At 50.1% G+C, this 4,387-nt stretch overlaps 1 pseudogene; it reads left to right on the top strand.

Moving 5' to 3' along the window:
* Nucleotides 1-1,192: 1,192 nt before the first annotated feature.
* On the top strand, nt 1,193-1,315 carry LOC119956959 (annotated as a pseudogene).
* The last annotated feature ends 3,072 nt before the right edge of the window (nt 1,316-4,387 follow it).

Below are 4,387 nucleotides of genomic sequence, written 5' to 3'. Positions count from 1 at the left end.
AAGATGTGCAGGTTAGGTGGACTGGCCATGCTAAATTGCCCTTAGTGTCCAAAAAGGTTAGGAGGGGTTATTGGGTTACGGGGTTAGAGTGGAAGTGAGGGCTTAAGTGGGTCGGTGCAGACTCGATGGGCCGAAGGGCCTCCTTCTGCACTGTATCTTCTATGTTCTTATGTTTAATTAGTTCAATTGAGGGTTTCCGCCTCTACCACTCTTTCAGGCCGTGAGTCCCAGATTCCAACATCCTCTTGGTGAAAAGGTCTTTACTCAAATCCCTCTAAATTTGGATTGGCCATGCTAAATTGCCCTTAATGTCCAAAATTGCCCTTAGTGTTGGGTGAGGTTACTGGGTTCTGGGGATAGTGTGGGCTTAGGTAGGGTGCTCTTTCCAAGAGCCGGTGCAGACTTGATGGGCCAAATGGCCTCCTTCTGCACTGTAAATTCTATGGTTCTATGATGAGATGTGACAACCCCTTGTTGTCAAAGGTGCTACATAAATATAACTCTTTCTTTCTTAAAATTAAGCTGCTGCTCTCTGGGTTACATTAGGTTGGTCCATTTCCATGTCAGTCATCCTGACACACACCTTTGGTCGCTTTGCTGCACTGCTTAACTTGCAATACGATGTTAATAAGCAGGATTCCGTAGCCAGGGAATGGCACGGAATCTGGAAGAATAAGCCGAGTCTCCCGCTGCCATCGCCCGGACTCAGTGCCTGGATCACAACGGGACCATTGCTCCCTCTTCAAATGTAATGGTCGTGGATTGAAGCTGATGCATTCACCAGGTGTTACTGATTGCAAAACAAGCAGGCCAACACAAAGAAGTAACAGGCAAGAAGGGACAAGCTGCTCTGTCGAGCGTGCCCACCCACCATGGTGGCATCATGATTGGGTGCTCACCCACACCGGCAGAAATGTGACTTCCTGGAAGGAGCGAAACAGCAGAGAAAATAAATTAAGGCGCCAATGGTACTGTATCCCTGCTCTCTCTATCCCTCTCTCTCCCTCTCTCTCGCTCTCTGTCACTCTCTAATCAAGGATTAGTAATCACTGCTACTTGGGCTAGATTTTATGACAAAGGTTTGGAGGTGGATGCGCCATGGACGCCATACCTACTGAGTGCCCACCTGCCCCGGCCCCTGTGCCAATTTTACCAGCGTCGGGGAGTCATGAAGCAACCTATGACATGTCCCAGGTACTGTACTTTTAGGGATCATTTCTATAGTTTTTTACTTGAGAAATGTGTTCAATAGAAGGTTTGAAGAATTCACGCTTATCGTTCCGTACTCATAGTCCGTAAACCTCTAATCTGTGGAACAAAGAACAAAGAAAAGTACAGCACAGGAACAGGCCCTTCGGCCCTCCAAGCCTGTGCCGACCATGCTGCCCGTCTAAACTAAAATCTTCCACACTTCCTGAATCCGTATCCCTCTATTCCCATCCTATTCATGTACTTGTCAAGATGCCCCTTAATTGTCACTATCGTCCCTGCTTCCACCACCTCCTCCGGCAGCGAGTTCCAGGCACCCACTACCCTCTGTGTATAAAACTTGTGGAGTATAGTATTCAAATTTTGACAGTTCTCCTCTTCATTCCTTGCAGAACTAAGATAGCGGGCGCGATCGAACCACCACGCCTCGTCCGAAAAGCAGCACCCCCAACCGCATGTTCCCCACTGAGGTCTCCTATCTAAACGTGCCGTTCGATAGTGTGTTTCCCGGCACAGCGAGCACCAAGAAATATGCGGCTAAACACACTTGCTATGGGATTTTGTTGCCATTTAGTTAAATCGCACCCACTGTCTAATGAGCACTGGACTTCTTCTAGTCCACTGAGAATTTGATCCAATGCACATTTTCGGGCCTGCGTCTCTGTTCGGGTCTCAGCCGACATTTTATGGATTTTAGTGCTCAAGCTTAATTGGTGGGCTTCCGTAGCTGCAATGTGCCATAAAGATCATAACTTCTAAAGCCTCCTTTAGCTCTTAGTTGCTTTCCGTTAACAGTCTTTTTCTGGATAGCCTCAGTTCTTAGCCCACACACTAGTCTGTCTCTAAAGGTGTCATTCAGGGCACCTCCAAATTCACAGAATTCAGCTAATATCTTCAAAGTAGCCACGAATTGTGTGACTGGCTCACCTTCTTGCTGGTTACGTGTGTGAAACGTGAATCTCTCAGCAATGAACAAGGTGAGAAATGGCCCTGCAATGTTTCCCCAATCTCACCACAAGTTTTCGAGCCTGGTTTTTTCTCATTGCACCAGACGTTGCAGACGGTTGAAAGTTTCCCCACCCCCGCCACATCGTGCTCGGGAAGGCCGGGACTACTATGTCCGCCATAATTGTATTCGCCTGGACAAAGTATTTGGATCGTTCAGTGTATGTGTTCCTGCGCTCGGTGATTTCATCGTATGGTCCAACGGTACCAAAACTTGCCCCATTTTTACTATGTGAAGGTTTGTGTGAGCATAAAAATATGCCACAAAGTTATTATCACTACCTCGCTTCTTTTTTTCCATTAAACAAGGTAACATTGAGCTCAGCCAGTTCTTTCCGAGTTTTACAAGGTTTGTTGCAAAACCCCCTCTAGCTTTCACTTAATTGTTGCAGAGCATTTGTTACTTTACTTGCTACTCACAGTGGAGGGAGCACTGTTCCAGAACCTTCTGGGCAGAGCACGGGTCAAGCTTCTTTTGAAGCTGTTTTCACCAAAATCTTGGTTTAAATTTTGCTTTCTTCGATAGTTGCTCCTATTATTCGGCACCCCTCTGTTGCCAGTTTTGGTGGACAGATGTTTTTACCTTCTTTCTCCCTTTTTTTGGATGGCTGAAGCATGGGTCGACAATTCAGCTTCCTCCACTGGATTTCTGCAGTTATTTTTTGGGTGTTTGATCAATCACCTAGGGCGGTATTCTCCACTCCCGATAAAAATCGGGATGGCCGTCGTGAAATCGGCCGAGCTTCACAACGGCCTCGGAGCCCGCTCCCCGCACCTAATTCACCCCCACCCGGGGGGGCTAGGAGCGGGCCCCCCGTCGTTCCCGGCCGCGACCTTGTCGCGCTGGAAATGACGCGGAAACAGCGCTTTTCTGATGTCATCTGCGCATGCGCGGGTTGCCGGTTCCAACCCGCGCATGCGCGGATGACATCAGCGTGCAGACGGCACGAACCTGCGCATGCGCGGTGCCATCTTTCTCCACCGCCGCCCGGCAAGACGTGGCGGCATGATCTTGCCGGGCGGCGGAGGAGAAAGAGTGCGTCCGTTTTGGACGCTGGCCCAACGATCGGTGGGCACCGATCACGGGCCTGTCCCCTCCCGAGCACAGTCGCGGTGCTCCCGTCCCAATCGGGCCCCTAGACGCCCCAAACGGGCATCTGGCGCCCGTTTCACAAATGCAGCGACCAGGTGTGGTTGCTGCCGTGGTGAAACGAGCGTGAAGGGCCGGCCGCTCGGCCCATCGCGCTCGGAGAATCGTCGTTCGCCGTGAAAAACGGCGAGCGGCGATTTTTCCGAGCCGGGGGGGAGAATCGCTGGGGGCGCCAGGGAGGCGTAAAAAATGTCAGGAGGCCCTCCCACGATTCTCCCATGCCACGTGGGGAGCGGTGAATTCCGCCCCTCAACTCTCCTAACACCACCTTATCGAACAACCTTTCGCTCACCTTCCCTATTATATCTCCTCGTTGCATTATTTTTAAAGGTTCAGCTTGCAGATCATGAAGGTCCAAACAAACAAGAGCTTTATTGGAAAGGTGTCTTCGCACAGGCTGCTAGCCTAGACTGATTGTTCGCCCACCCAAACTGCCAATGACATCATCAATACATCACGTGATCAAACTCTTAAAGTGATCTTGGAACAAACGGGAAAATACAACAAAGCGCCCTGAGAATCCTACATGTCTCAACAAAGTCACCTCTCTTACTTCCAAATCCCATGAGTACAGGCCCAACCTACTCAACCTCCCCTCAAAAGAAAATCCCTCCATACCCGGGATCAACCATATGAATTTTCCCCGGACTGCCTCCAATGCCAGACTGGCGCTACTAAATTCCAGAATTTAGAGATTGAACCATGCAGGTCAATATGTTGCAACTGTACCTGGGCCCAAAGGAGTTTCTAACTCCCTGGAGTGTCCAGGGATGAATTCATGTACTGGATGTGGGCGTCGCTGGCTAGGCCAGCATTTGTTACCCATCCCTAATCGCCCCTTGAGATGGTGGTGGTGAGCTGCCTTCTTGAACAAAGTACTGCAGTCCCTGCAGTGCAGGTCCGCCCACAGCGCTGTTAGGAAGGGGCTTCCAGTATTTTGACCCAGCGACAGTGAAAGAGCGGCGATATCCTCCCAATTCGGGGTGCCGTGTGACTTGGAGGAGAACTTGCAGGTGGTGGTGT

The sequence above is a fragment of the Scyliorhinus canicula genome, chromosome 24, assembly GCF_902713615.1.
Source record: "Scyliorhinus canicula chromosome 24, sScyCan1.1, whole genome shotgun sequence".
NCBI classification, from domain to species: domain Eukaryota; kingdom Metazoa; phylum Chordata; class Chondrichthyes; order Carcharhiniformes; family Scyliorhinidae; genus Scyliorhinus; species Scyliorhinus canicula.
This window is presented reverse-complemented; position numbering and strand designations above follow the sequence as displayed.